Here is a 16,528-nt window from a genome sequence, read left to right as displayed (position 1 = left end):
CTGGAAGGAAGAACAGTTAAAATTGAGTGAAACGTTGGACAAAATAAATGAACAGTTTATTAATTTTGTCAGGACTGAGCAGCCAAACTATCATCAACGCAGATCTACCTGCATTTTTTATATTTCTCTAAAATCAAGGAGCAATATCCCCCATTCCTTCAAAACTTCCTCGGAATTTTGGTTTAATTTTCTTTGCTTTGCTTAACTATGAAATGTTTAAAAAATTCTAACATTTTCATAAAGTTCCTAGCGGAAACCGTTGAACTATTCTTTCAAATACTCTTTCACGAAAATACTCAAAGATTTACAGAGTAATTTGTTCAGGGATGTCTGAGAGAATTAAATTATTGTTTCCCTAAGATTCTCGTGAACATAATACCAGAGAATCATCTAAGTATTTTCCAGAGATTTTTTTTCTTCCCAAAAGAAAATCCTCCAAAAATTCCCGAAAGAATTTTTTTGAAGAAATTTTTCATCAATTTACTAAGATTTTGCAATTCATTTTTGAACTTCTCAAAAAAAATCTCCAGAAATTCCATCAAGTATTATTTTAGGTTCTAAAAATCATTCCAATCTCATGATTCTTTCATAAATAACATTTAAAAAATTATCCTCTCTCCATACTTTGGTTCAAAAACTACTCCCTGAATATCTCAATACTTTTAGGAATTGCTTTACAAATTCCTTTACGAATCACTCCATATCAGATTTCTAGAGAAACGCATACAAAAAAGGATTGAGAGAACTTTGTGGGTAATTTTTTAATAATTGCAGCTGACATTTAATTCGGAAAAATTTACTACATTCCTGTCGCAAAATTCATAATCGTCTTTTATAATAAAAAAATTATAGGTGTTAAAACGCAGTTTTACTGAAGGTAAAATAAAATCAGAATCTTAGATAGTATTTTGTATGAACTCCGAAGTGTCATGATACTATATTGTGAACATATTGATGTAGTAAAAACCATTTTTTCCTACCTTAAGAAATATCAAACAAACTAACTTGAATAGTCTATTATCGATTATTTTGCAGTACAGTAGAAGTTAAATGCTGAAATATTGCTGGTATTTTTTAAGAACATTACCAAAGATGTATTGTACATTACTCTGAAATTTTGTTGATGAACCTTCAGAAATCAGGAACCATACGTTTAAGAATTCTGAAATTTTTCAAAACTCCTACAATTTACCTCTTTTAAGATTCCATCAGAATCATCTTTAGAAATTACCCTTGAAATCTATCCTTCTTTGACTTCTGGTTTTCTAGGATTCTGCCAGAAGGCTTCTAGAAATTCCGGCCAAAAATATAGGAATTTGGAATCAGACAATAAATGGTAAAATTATTTGTAAGGAAGTGTTTTAGGAATGATCAATAAAAATTTCTTTATGCAGCCATTCCATGAAAAACCGATCTAGTGGGTCTCCAAATTCCGTGCAAATTTGCTATTTTGTTCCTTATCCGAAATAAGGATACACGTATTTTTGGATGTTTTGATTAGGGTGACCATTTCCGAAAAAGGGTGACCAAAAAAATCGAGATTTTGCAAAATTTTTATTTTTAAAAAAATTATAACTTGAACCGTTTGACCGATTTTCAATCCTTTTGGACAAAATCAAGGTTAAAGATTTTGACTTTTCAGAAAAAATATAAAATTTCACAAAAAATGTGTTTTTTACATGAAAAAACTAAATAGTTTTCGTTTTTTCGTGTTTTGAAGGCCTCGGGACCAAAGGGGCTATTGCTGCTCTCATTTTTTCTTAAAAGTTCAGAAAATTTTACGTTTACTGGCAAATTTTCAGCGATGTAAGTTTTTTAGTTTTTGAGATATATTTTTTTGAAAATAAAAAATCAGTCATTTTTCATCGGCAGACACTGTAGATCTCAGCGCATTAGATTTGTAATGTTTGAAAAAAATCATAACTTTTGAACAGCTCAACAGATTTTCAATCTTTTTTTATGGAATGAAAGCTTAAGGTCTCAACTTTTCAGAAAAAAATAGAAAACTTTGAAAAAAAAAATTTCTAAAAAAAACTAGAAATTTAAATATTTTTTCACGTTTAAACATATTTTTATCAGATTTTTCAATTTTGTCTGAATAGTTGAAATTTTAAGCTTTCATTCTATACAAAAAGATAGGAAATCGGTTAAGCTGTTCAAAAGTTATATTTTTTTTTTAAACATTACAAATCTTATGCGCTGAGACCTACAGTGTGTGCCGATAAAAAATGACTTATTTTTTATTTTGAAAAAAAATATATCTCAATAAGTAAAAAACATACATCGCTGAAAATTTGACAGTATACGTAAAATTTTCTGAACTTTCAAGAAAAAATGAGAACAGCGATAGCCCCTTTGGTCCCGAGGCCTTCAAAACACGGAAACTATTGAGTTTTTTCATGTAAAAAACACTATTTTTGTGAAATTTTATGTTTTTCCTGAAAATTCAAAATCTTTAGCCTTCATTTCGTCCAAAAAGATTGAAAATCGGTCGAACGGTTCAAAAGTTATATTTTTTTAAAAATAATAATTTTGCAAAATCGCGATTTTTTTGGTCACTCTATTTCGGAAATGGTCACCCTAATAAAAAATCCAAAAATACGTGTATCCTTATTTCGGATAAGGAACAAAATAGCAAATTTTCACGGAATTCGGAGACCCACTAGATCGGTTTGACGCAACTTATGATGTATTTTGGAAACATTTCTTAAGGACCATTGATGAGCGACGCAAAAGAATTTGTAATAAATTTTTTGTGAAATATTGAAAAAAAAAATCACAGAATAATTTCTAGAACAACTTTCAGTGAAATATTCCAGCATTAGATTTGACAGAAGTAACATTTTTTTTGGCAAATCCGGGAACGTATTCCGAAATCAACTTTCTAATAAAAAGTAGACATAGAAGGAATGGATGTCCACCAGGAAGAATTCGCTTTGAATGTATGAACAATATTATTTGATTAATTTCCATGAGATTTGCAAAAGATCTGAGGAATTTGATAATAATAATATTCTATGAATAATTTCGAAAAGTTTTTTGAAAATAATTTGCTACAAATCTGTTGGAAGTTAATCAAATAATTTATGGAATAATAAGTTTTCTTGAAATAATATAGTTAAAGCAATAAATTTATTCATGCGAATACTTAAAACATTGAATCAAAATCAAAGAAAGAATTTATTGTTGGAATAACACTATGGCCGATTTTGTTACATTGTTTTAACCATTAATCTGATAAAAAGTTTCCCATGCCGAAATTCCTTGAAAGTTAAACCTTAATTTTCGTAGTAGTATTTTTATTAATTTTGTGACAAAATTTATGTCTGTTTTTTCAATTATTATATTTTTTTTTAGTGAATTCTCATATCGGAAATCAATCGGACGGTTAAGCTTTCGATTGTCGCACGATTCACCGAAGTCAGAACAGCCGCGCTGATGCTGTGTAACGTAAACGAGGTTTTCTCAATATAGTTGTACAACATTACATAACATAACTACTGAAGCGATTTTTTTTTTTGTTAATAACAAGAGTTATGTACATAATTCCAGAAGAATTTGCGTCATCTTAAATCGGTTTTGTTTTATTTTTTTTTATTGTCATCAAAAGTTCTGGAGGGGGCCTGGATGATTCTGGAGGGGGCCAGGCCCCCCTGGCCCCCCCCTGTTCCTACGCCAATGATTATTCGTAAAAGTTTAACCACAAATATGTTTGTCGTGATTTTTGGGGACCCCTGAAATGTGGTATGGGACTTATTCTAGTTAAGTCTACTCAGCCAAGGGTGCCATGGGCCCCGGACCAAATCCTATCAGAGATCTTTTTGCTTCAATCGAAGAATTTTAATCTCTCTTGTAAGGGAAACTTATAAAAATAATGATAAAACTATTGTTTAAGCATAAAATTGCTTAAGTTACTATTGGTACACGTGCTCCAGTAGTTGTGCTTGCTCTAGTGGTAGCCATTCGATAATCATGCAAGAAATTTCAAGCAAAATAGTTGATTTTAACATAGGTTAAAAAGAATTCTCTCAGAGCAGCAACTAAATCTTCCGAAAGAAGCGTAAAGATCATCTCTGGGACTTTTCTTCATTTTTATACATCTATATAAAACTGCTTCTATTAGTTGATCCACTTCTGACACACGACGGCAACTACAAGAGAGCAAGTGAGCATTTTTTTTCTTGCGAAAACCTAATTATTAATATAATTTTCTGATAAGACAAAAAGCTGATATTTGGCAAATCTGCTAAACTAGAGACGATCTATCTACCAAGAAAATACCACATATGGTTATTGTCAAAAAATATACATTTAATTCCATAGTACAATTTACTGGTAAATTATAACCATTGGTACCGACACCATATAAAATCTATTCCATTAATTGTCCTCAAAAACGGCCGTTCGAATGCAGTTACTTTACTTACTCGAAAGGAGCTTCCGAACGAGCATAAATTTGAACATTTTGATAGACCAAGTGTATATTGTAGACCGGCCTCAGCGAGAATTACGTGTATGTAGATTTGGGTCATACTAACTTACTTATTTGGCTTTACATCAATTATCTTGATGAAGCCTCGCCAACAATATATCGCCAATTCACTCGGTTCATGGCCGCTTCTCTCCATCCTCGACTGTGACCCACGCTCTCCAGGTCCTGGTGTACCTGGTCAATCCATCTAGCTCGCTGCGCTCCACGCCTTCTTGTTCCGACCGGATTCGTAGTGAACACCATCTTTACAGGGTTGTTGTCCGGCATTTTTGCAACATGCCCTGCCCAGCGTATCCTTCCAGCTTTAGCTACCTTCACGATATTGGGTTCGCCGTAGAGTTGAGCGAGCTCGTGGTTCATCCTTCGCCGCCACACGCCGTTCTCCTGCACGCCGCCGAAGATCGTCCTTAGCATTCGGTGTTCGAAAACCCCCAAAGCGTGCAAGTCCTCCTCGAGCATAGTCCACGCCTCATGCCTATAGAGGACTACCGGTCTTTTGAGCGTTTTGTACATCGTGCATTTGGTGCGGGGGTAAATCTTTCTTGACCGCAGTTTCTTCTGGAGCCCATAGTAGGCACGACTTCCGCTGATGACGCGCCTTCGTATTTCCCGACTAACATTGTTGTCAGCCGTCAACAAGGATCCGAGGTAGACGAACTCGTCCACCACCTCGAAGGTATCCCCGTCTATTGTAACACTGCTTCCTAGGCGGGCTCTGTCGCGCTCAGCCCGACTCATGTTGCTTCGCGTTTTAGGCGGGTGAACAAATCTGCCACCGTATCAAATTTGCTCTGATCAATCTGATGAGCTTCCCGGGAAAGCTGCTCTCGTCCATGATTTGGGCCATAGCTATGGTAAATTCTATGATCTCAATAATCATTGCAACCAATTCTGTGGATTTTATTGGAACACATTGGATTTAAAGAAAATCATGAATATAATCATACAAAACTATAAAAATTTGGCACATATGCAAAAGAGTAAAACAATGGAAATATCGAATTTCCGAGTATCTTCGTCTTTTTAAGATCATTCCAGGACATAAAGCACTGTAACTTTACAGAAAGTTGTGGCAGTTTGTTGCATATTAACCCGAGACAGGTTTCAAAGTTTTCTATATATCCTCGATGGTTTTCATAAGCTAATAGAAGTATTTTTATTGAAACCGAAAAATTTAGATATTCGTATGGAATTTAAAATTATTTAAAAAATAGTATTATCTCAAGTCAAAATATCTCTGTTAGAAACCGAATTGTATTTGTATTTTAATTTGAAAGTCATTGAAGTAAAAAAAAATCATTGAATTGTGTTTCATTTTTTTCATTTCTCGTGGGGAGATGGCACCCTTCAAATCCAGGTCTGCTTACGTTTGAGGTCGAAATACGCGTAACTGTCAAAGAATACAAATTCTAGTGGAATTAAATGGTATAATACTAAATTCAATTTTCATTTACATACAGGTATTCCACTGAACAGCTTAAAGATTTATTATCAAAATTTTGAGTCAACTATCAGCGACTTCGAGCTCATCATTCGAAGTTGTCCAACCGAAAAAAAAAACGCTGTCTGACGTGTACAGTGGGTAAACACAGACCGGTACAAGCAGGTCGAATTTATGTTTGCACAACTGATTTTAGGCAAATTGCGTCTCGAGCGTGAACTGAAGAGTCAGCTGAGCTCTCCTCCATTCCATTTTTTACGCTGCGATTTTTTCCGAGTTGAAAACCAGTTTAGTCTACTCTTGAGAAGATTTAAATCTCAGAAACGATTAGGTTGCATTAGGTTGACGTAGGGTGATTTATGGAATGAGTGCTACCGTACTTTTCGAAGAAGTTTTTCTTGAGTGATATTACGCATGATCAGGAAAGCTAGGCATCTCTTAAGACAAGAAAGACAAAAAAACATTTCAAACTGATCCAATACAAAAAAGTTTATGGCCAAGCTTTACCACCGATACAGGTCAAAGCCGGAAAATGCTGTGCAATTCCATAAAACAACAAGGACCGGCGTTTGTCGGCGAAAAGATCAAACGGTCAACTATTTTGGAAACACATACATGAAAATAATTGGGTCAAATATCCACCTTATAAGTTCTCCTTGAATTGCGTGCCGTTTTGAGGCCAACTGTGACAAGACGCATTCTCCTCCACCTTTTTCTGCTTTCATTAAAAAAAAATCTTGACAGCTATCCCAGTCATCCAATGAAAGTCGGTGAATGCGAGGCAAATTAGTTCTGAACAATGGGATAGCCTGTAGCGCCATAAAACAATAAAAATTAAATGATATTTTCCAATAAAAGAGCGATAAAAATAAAATATTGATACTGCAGACTTCAACATGCACACTTCCCAGATTCATCGTTGATCGTGCCTTGGCACGGCATCTTTTCCCATAATTTATTTGCTGGAAGCCTTTCGTTTCTGCTCACTCTCTCTCACACACACGATCGGTCATCCCGGCAATGATGATGATGATGAGCAAGCGGCAAGCTACTACTCGTTTAGTCCAATAAAATTTTAAATCTCCCATCGGCGGCAAATTCGCTCCCTCCAATAAAACACCTATGGACAATCAAGCTACGACAGCTTCTGGTGTGCGCTCCGCTCTTTGGTAGAAACCGACGGCAATGTCCATGGGCGTTAGCCAGGATTGGCATCAGCCTTCTTCAATAACCTCAACGATATTTTTAAGTAATTTCTTATAAAATGATATGTTCCTTTTCTCTTCTTCTCTTTTCCTTCTTTTTCTTCTTCTACATCTTCCTTTTCATATTTACAATCATCATCTTCTTCTTCTTTTTCTTCTTCGTCTTCTTTTTATTATTCTTTGTGTTCTATGAACACGCATTCGTATATCGTTTAACAAGTACGGTGAGATCCAGAGAAGTCAAGAAAATCTTAACTACGATAAGATTCTGGACCTATCGAGTATCGAGCCCCGAACCTATCGAATGGCTTTACTTTGTAGCAGCGGACGTAGCACTACGCTAAGTATGACATTGACCATGACATTGATCTTCTGTATTATTTTTGTATGATTATTCTAAGCTTTTGCATAAAATGTAACACTATATGTACCCTCAGTATGGTGTATCGTGCAAAATTTTTGGTTCACTTGAACTTACTTAAAACAAAATTCTGTGAAATCTCATACCAATCATGTACGCACCGGCCCCCCGCTGGCTACGCCCATGACGTTGTCGACTCATCCCAAGAAGTACTTTTCTACTCTAGCCGAGAGGTTCACAATCAATGCGATCGCGATTGATTAAGACATTTCCGCAGGAGGTCATAAACGGATTATATCTCGACGGAGCAGAAGATTTGCTGGTGCGCATAAAGGTCACACCATCCACCGAAACCTAGTATCGAACAACGAGATCGGTCAGCTGATCCCGATCAACGCAGCACGGCTCAGCTCCGACCGGTTCCAGTTTTCTTCGTGACAGAATGAGTTATTATCTCCCTATCAGAATGGTATCAATTTCGGGGATTGTTGCTAAGTGGTAAAAATACATGCCACGTTGGTGTTAATTAGGTGTTTATATATGTGTACACGTCAGCGGTTGGGTATCGGCGATTGATTGCGCGTAAACGGGGCGCCACAGGTTGGACTTTGACAGTTTTTGAAAGCAAGCATGATAGGTTGTAGACTATGCTGTAATTACATATTTTGCGGCATGATCAGGAGAAAAAAAAAACTGGTATCAGTAATCAGAATGCCGGCTCCAGAAGAATGTTTTACACTATTTGGTTGATTAGTATCATAGCGTTTTTCATTATCTTACCAGATGGAATAAGAGAGTATAAGGAGCGATCGGAAAAAATAAAGGTGAGGTCCAGCGGAAATGCGCGTAGCCTAAAGCTTCATGCAACTGCAGGATACTGTACAACGTATGAGCATTACGAAAACCTATAGCTTCTTACCATAACGGGTTAGATTCAGAATTCTGGAGTCAGTTTTACACAGTAACTACTACCTAAGTACACTTATAACTAAGGTAGTAGGTACTTTGGATTGCAGCTGCACAAAAACCAAACACAGCTTTTCTATATTATAATATATCGCTCAGAACTAATGAAGAGATGTGACGGTCCATTGCGAGCCATCAGGTATCAGAAGGTCAGTTCCAGAGACACGTTCCCACAGTGGTTTCATTTGTTCTACGAAGCGGTCATACATAATTTGATACAACAGCAGATGAAAAACACCATCCGAAATTACCAAAATAATTATTTTTGGCCGTTAGAACATCGTCGAGATTGTTGTTGTCTTTAATATCACTTTGAAAATTATGATTTGGAATTTCTCGGCATATTGCGAAAGAGCAGTTATTTGAATGTTTTATAAAATTATCTTTCCGTGTCCAAGATGTACTAAATTATTCTATATTTCATTAAAAAGGACAGGAGATCTATACATTGAAAGGAAAATATCAGGATTAAGGGTTCATTTCCAATTTAAGACATTTCCCTGTAGAGAGATGTTTCACAAGCTTATAGGCCCACATTTGGTATAAGGATATAACAAGTTTTTATACATATTTCTTAGTGCTTTGAAATTCGAATAGTGTTTTTTTCACAGCATTTTTTTTAACTAAATTCCGAGTTTTACAGCTTGAATTCATAATTGTGGCGTTTTCTACATTCTCCATGCATAAGAATTGTAAAAATAATAATTTTTGGATGAATCAAGACCTGTCGCCGGAATTCGAAGCGCCCGTTGAATCAACACGGTATATTATTGTCTTAATGCTCTAACTGAAAATATTCATTAAATTAACCCCTCTACTAGCATCATTTTTGCATTGAAAATAAAATGAAAAGTATTTTTTTGCAATTCCGTTGCAAATCAATCAACTTTTCATTGAGAAGTTGATCAACATAACGGCCTACTTTTCCTACTGAAAAAAAACAGTGCTGAAAAGTGCTACTTTTCAGCACTCTTTTCGGTGCTGAAAAGTAGCACTTTTCAGTACTGTTTTGTTGGACATCGACTGAACAACCCAGTCTCTTCATGCCATTTGTGCTTATTTGCGCGGCGTGTGAGTCGAGACGAGTCCTTCCCATCTCGGGTGATGTGAGGCGACTAATGTTAATCCAATGGGAGCGAGTCGACAATTGTCCCTCATTCGACTCGTCTCGCCTCACATGTCGCGCAGAATAAGCATAATTGCATCTGATTCTAGATCCGTTGTGCGATCTGATTCCGACAGGGGCTGTCCATTAACCACGTGATCAGTTTTTTGGGATTCCTGGCCAACCCCCTTCCCCCTCGTGGTCATTTGTCCATACACAAATTTATAAAAATTGTATGGACCGTTATCATTGGCCAGACGCTCCCTCTCCCCATGAATGATCACGTGATTCTGATTTGGAATCGAATAGTCCAACATTTGTAGTCAGCAACTGTTTGTGCTGTCTTACCTTATTTCGATGGGAGCGTGAAAACCTGTGACATTCATGGGTAGGTACTACTGTATCACAGCCTACGTGATTGAAAAATACTGAATTGATACTACGCATGGATGTGTGCCCATGTGGGTTCTCTTGAAATGTTTGTTTGTGCTTTTAGAGTTCATCCAGCTGAAATGGTATTTTTCGAAATAGCAAAAAATGTTGTAGGCAACTCGTTGCAAAACTCGGTGAGCCTCGTTAGATAAATGTACAACTCGTGCTGAAAAAATCATCATTTTGCAACTTGTTGCCTAAATAACTATTTCAGTTCTTCAAACACTCTTTTACTTTTAGAATTTCTGCCGATTTTGATCATTGGTGATCTAGATCTAGAAATTTTCCCAAATTCCTAGCCATCGTACGTAAATATCTCAAGTTACAAAGTTTTTCTCAGGCTCGGTTGTTTACTTTTCAAAACAACGCTTTGATATGAGTCTGTTGTGAAAAAATGAAGCAAATTAGTGCATCCGTTTTTGAGTAATAAGCTGCTACTTATTTGAAAAATTCTGCGTTACACTTTAGATAATTCGGAAATGACTACCAGTTTCGAAAGGCTATTGTTTGTATGAACATGTAAAAATACAGTGTTTTCAAAAAAGAGTCGAAAGTACAAACATGTGCTTGAAAAGATTTTGCACAAAAATGTGAAGCATCCATCAAGGTAGCATCGTATCATAGCAAAGTCGCTTAAGACCGCACGGGACGTCATTATAATCACCCTATCCATTTGAAAAAGCAAATCTCAAGTACTACTCCATATATCGATGCGAAAAACTATATTCTATATATGTAGTGTACAACCCATTAAATTTTCAGCTTCATCCGTTCACTAAAACTCCAGATTTGCTTCTGCAAAGTTTTGATGATAAGTGAGACAAAAGATAGTGAAAATAACACGGTCTCCCGTGTCACATCAAAATTCCTCGTTCTCCAGTAACCAGCGTTTTGAATCGCTTCCAGGATAGAATTAAGGTTGACCGGAAACCTGGATTCCATGGAAAGCAGAACGATAACTTCGAATTGGAGCGGAATGCAGTGCTTAGGATAATTAGTCAAAATTCAAACCAATGTTCTATCCAAAATACGGCTAAGAAGTCAAAATGTCGTTTTCATACGTCTAAAAAGTTATGATGCAACAACGTATAAGTCGTTCTAGATTATAAAGCCCCGAACAGAAACGGATGCAGGAAGCAACTGCAAAAACGCAACCACCTGTGCTGATGCCAAATTGCTGACAAAATTTTATTGTGACCCTCCAAGCAACCCAGAGCTTAGAAGATTTTGGGCCATCGTCAAGCTAAATCACGTAAAAACGAAAGAAGATGCAAAAAAACTAGAAAGATTTTGCAAAAAAGAAACTAAAAACTATGCTGTGCAAAACCTTATGCATAAAATCAAACAAGGAGTTAGAGCATATAAATATAACAAGACAGAATAATGATTTTTTTGCATGCATGTTTTGTCAATTAACAGTTTTCTGTCATGAAACCAATTGTATATCGAAATAAATTCAAACAAATTTTCTGTGAGTTTTTCTTTGGTTAAATTTTGCTGTGCGCATACCTTATTTCTAATTCAAAATTTTATCATTTTATCAAAAATAGAGATTTGCGATTACTCAACTGCGCAGTTTGAAAGTAACTGCAGTAAACATTTCAGGTCAATCGAAATACTAAAAGCCAAGATTCAGAACATGGAAAAACGGTCTAGGCGTACTTTATGTGAAGAAATTAAAAATTTTAAACGCGGTTCTTACGTTTAGCAACATTTCCAAATTATTGTGCCTAAAACATATTTCAATTGCATTACGACATTGATTTGGTAATGCTTCATAGCGCTTCAGCATACAAACAAATACTTACACTACCCATCATTAATTTGGAAGTATTGCAGCACCTTGAAAAGTTTAGCAACACCAAAATTGATTTTCTTCGGTATTTTGAGATGCTAGATCAATATTATTTGGGGCTGTCCATGAACAACGTGATCAGTAATAAACAGTTTGGTTGAGCATATTGTTTGCCTATCAATATAACAAAAAATGGCTAAATGATTCAAGCTTGTCAAAAAATCCCGGGCTAAAAAATGTCAACGTGTTATTTTGATTTTGAAAAACGTATCAACAAAAATGTAAACTCTATAATTACAGATAACCAACAATTATAGATCAGTGTTGAATTAAAATCAAAATAGCTTATTTAATATTTTTTTTATTTATTCATGAGGCTTTAAACTTAATTAGCCAGTTCATTCGCTGCAGGTAAATAGATATGTTATTACGCAAAAACATGTTACTTAAGTGAACTTGTATCACTAAAACGCCACGCATTCAATTATAATGGGATTTTGCACATTTGTACTGGCCTTTGAAAATAAAATTTCAACCATATTTCCAAAAACAGCGCGTTTTATTCATAAGAGTTCTTTTCTCACTAATTCATATCTGTGTGGCAGGCAAAATAAGTCGATAATGCTTTAGTATATTTTCATTATACAGTCGACTCACCACATCTATCGATATTTACAACGATGAAATGAAGAATAGAACATAGAAGCTTTCCCGGGAAGCTCACAAGATTAATTAGAGCAACGATGGACGGTGTGCAAAACTACATGAAGATCTCGGGTGGCTGATGGGCTTTCGTGCCTGTTGTTCAATATTGTGCTTGAAGGTTTCATGCGGAGAGCCCGACTTAACAGTCGAGGTACGACTTTCACGATATCCGGACAATTTGGTTGCTTCGTGGACGACATGGATATTATTTGGAGAAAATTTGAAACGGTGGCAGATTTCTTCACTCGCTTGGAACGGGCTAATGGTGAATGCGTCGAAAACAAAGTACAGGCTGGTAGGCGGAACTGAGCACGACAGGGCCCGCCTAGGAAGCAGTAACACAATTGACGGGAAAACGTTCAATGTGGTGGACGAATTCGTTTACCTCGGAGTCTTGCTAACAGCTGACAACAATGTTAAAATGGAAATACGAAAGCGCATCATCAGTGGAAGTCGTGCCTACTATGGGCTCCAGAAGAAACTGCGATGTACAGAACGCTCATAAGACTGGTAGTCCTCTACGGGCATGAGACGTGGACTATTCTCGAGGAGGACTTGCAAACTGTTGGGGTTTGGCGCGATCTTTGGCGGCATACATGAGAACGGCGTGTGGCGGCGAACAATGAATCACAAGCACGCTCAACTCTACGGTGAACCCAGTATCCTGAAGGTGGCTAAAGCTGGAAGGATACGCTGGGCAGGACATGTTGCAAGAATGCCGGACAACAACCCTGAAAAGATGGTGTTCACTACGAATCCAGTCGGCACAAGAAGACGTAGGGCGCAGCAAGCTAGGTGCATTGACCAGGTGCACCAGGACCTGGAGAACATGGGTCGCAGTCGAGGATGGAAAGAAGCGGCCATGAATCGAGTAAATTGGCTAGGTTTTATCAAGCTAATTGATGTAAAACCAAATAAATAAATAATAATATGGAAACGTGTACTCTACAATGAAAAAAAGACTAGAACATCATCGACTCGTAGTTCATTCCCAACAAAAGGAATTGTTTGTTATACAGTCAAAGCTTGGTATAGCATAGGACCGTCGTAATAAAGAAAGTCGTTATAGAAAAGAGTGATAACATTGAAACAAATTTCAAGAGGTAGAAAAATTACGCTATATAGAGCTTTTGCCACTATGAAAGTAATAGTTATAACGAGCTTCGACTGTATTGGGTTATGTAAATTTAATAGCATGATTCTCATTATGTTATGCTTATATTATTCAAAGCTAACTTCTGTCATGTTGAAACAAATCCAAACTGATACCTATTCCAATCAAATATGCGAACAAAATTAACAAAATTTAGCTAATCGATTGCTATTTACCACTGCTCAAGTATATAAACAAATGCAAAGGTATATTGTAATTGTATTTATTTTGTTGAATAGACCATAAATTGCGATTTCTATCACAGATATGAATCAGATTGTCAAAATTGTCTAGAAGATTATACGTTTCCATAGTATCTCGTAATATACAAATAAAATCAATTCACACAATTCAAGTTAGCAAAACAATATAAAAATGAATCACCATATGAACTCAATTTTTCAGAGGATCATAACAACCTCTAAAATATTCATTTCAGGATATACTCGATGATTGTTGTTTCAGATCTATCTCGTTTATAAATAAGCTTAAGCCACTCCAAAGGCATATGACCTGATTGGTACAGTATAAACTATTAAAACACAACTTGATGACTAAATTTCCCACACCTAATTACCACCCAGCATCCAATGAAGCCATCGTAAATTCACAATGAAAGTGCGAACCAACCTCCGCGTCCCCGGTGGTTAGTGTTTTCATGATGATTTTAAAATTCAATAAATTAACTATCTGCGAAAACGCAAATATAATAGGTACTCACTGTGACTAGTTAGCTGGTCCGGATGAATCGACCTAGGTGTCGCAGATCACACTTTCCTTCTAACGACTGCCTCTCCGCCAGTCAGTAGTACGAGAGGCTCAATCCGACCCAAGTTGTTAATAAATCTTTTGTACAGGAGCAGATTATTTATCACAATTATGAGAATTAACTCCTCTTTAGGAACCGTTTGGCGCAAACACTCAAAACGAGCCCCCTTCTGCTTTCTTGGGTGTGAACTACTATTCTACCTGCAGTAGGCTCACAACTTCCTTCTGGAGGGAAGCCGACAAATTTCACGTTCACACTTTTTTGTGTCACTTCCGGTGTCGATACCTATTTAGTTGTCATGCAGTTTAATCGTTGTTAACCTAACCAACCGTTGTTAAGAACCGATCACTACCAAGCACTCGCACTTCGTCGTACGCATGCTAGAATCCGCACCATCGTCTTAATTTTTGATGTTATAAATTAATTAACAAACACTTACTCCCCCGTTAGCTCGCACTCACAATTGACATAATGTCACTTTTCGAACGTCAAACCAATTGCCTCTCGTTAAAATCTCTTACACAAATATGGACAATTTTAATAATAATCCTGATAATAACACTATGAACATACACTAATTAATTAGTATAGGTTTGTCAAATGTTTCATAAATAATAATCAACAACACAAATCACTTTCGGTCGCGGTTCGTTGGGCACGCTGCACCCTCTGGACTATCCCAAAAGGTTCAAGACCCGTAGCACTTGATCACCATGTATCACTTGTTTCTCATCGTTTCAAACTGCCAAAAAGAGGTGTGACTTCCAATGCTCTGCGCGTTGTACCTCCTCGTAGATAATTAATTCACTTCAAATTCGAAACGCGGCACCGTAAAACAAAATGAACTCCCGTTCCGTTCAACCCGTCGCTATTTTGCGCACAACAATAATTGCTTCGATCGACGACCGCACACTGGAACCCGTTGGCAGGGTATCCGAAAGGAAAAACCACAACCACCCTTGCGCGATGGTAGACGTCAAGTGCCACGAGATGAGCTGATGCTGAAGCCTGTGGACTGGACTTGATCTCTCCCGGTGTGTTTGATCTTCCATCTCGTCGGTCACAACCGGTTCTTTGCGGTCGAAAGAGGTAGATGGATAGAGGCGGCTATCGGGTTCCGTTGTGCACTAACCCATTCGATGAACGCCGGCCATCATTGCGTTGGAGTGAAATCAATGCATGGTACTTGGAAGTGAAAAAGAGATGGTCATACATACTGAGAGATAGATAAGTTTAGAAGAAAGTTAGTTTTGTATCAAGTGCATAGGGATCTTTTATAGCATCAGATAACCAAAGAGTAATATCAATCCATATGATTAATATTTAAGAATCATCCTACATCCAATTATCCTACATTTATCAAAATGATAAAAGAAAAAATATATGACCATCTTCTATGAGTTCTATGAACGTCTGTACACCAAGTAGATGCGGCTCAAACAGCGTCTGTTCTGGCAGCCCCATTAGGAGGATAGAGAACTTTAGGCTAACAACCTACTGTTCATGCAACTTTTAAAACCGTTCAAAACATTAACAGAGGAAGATTACGAACTGATTTAACGACAACGACCTTGAGCACGAAACAACGGAAAAGATTTGGAATATGGGATATGTTAACCCTAGCTCAACATAATGAACTGACACAACTAGCCAATGAAATATGCCGCATGAAGCTTGAGATTCTGGGACTGAGCGAAGTCCGTTGGCCAAACTTTGATGAAAACAGATTGTCGCCGGGACAAATTCTGATATACTCTGGCTTACGACATGAACATGCTCCCCGTTACGTGGATTCGTGCACTGCGCCCAGGCACATGCTGCGCTTATGAAGGGAGCCTATATATCAATGAGAAGATAATCGTTGCCAGATTTAGTACACGAGTTCACAACCTTACCATAATCCAATGTTATGCACCATCCGATACTGCTGAAATGCAAGAACTTTTACAGTTAACAGAATGCGGTCGTGGGTAAAATTCCAAAAGGTGATATCAAGATCTACATGGGCAACATCAATGCGAAGATTGGTTCCGATAATTCGGACTATGAGGGCGTCGTGAGACGTCATGGTCTCGGAGAGATTAGCGAAAATGGCGATCTGTTC

The 16,528-nt window shown here is 36.9% G+C and overlaps 1 protein-coding gene across 1 annotated transcript in view; it reads right to left on the bottom strand.

Annotated features, from left to right (window-relative positions):
- The window catches only part of LOC5580212 (T-related protein), a 34,834-nt gene extending 19,443 nt beyond the window's left edge, over positions 1 to 15,391 (bottom strand). The window contains exon 1 of the mRNA XM_001662022.2: positions 14,377 to 15,391. The gene's annotated coding sequence lies outside the window, so the exon portion shown is untranslated. The remainder of the gene's footprint in view (positions 1 to 14,376) is intronic.
- Positions 15,392 to 16,528: the final 1,137 nt, after the last annotated feature.

This window comes from Aedes aegypti, chromosome 3, assembly GCF_002204515.2.
Source record: "Aedes aegypti strain LVP_AGWG chromosome 3, AaegL5.0 Primary Assembly, whole genome shotgun sequence".
Classification (NCBI taxonomy): Eukaryota; Metazoa; Arthropoda; class Insecta; order Diptera; family Culicidae; genus Aedes; species Aedes aegypti.
The sequence above is the reverse complement of the archived record's forward strand: the minus strand, read 5'-3'. Positions and strand labels throughout refer to the sequence as shown.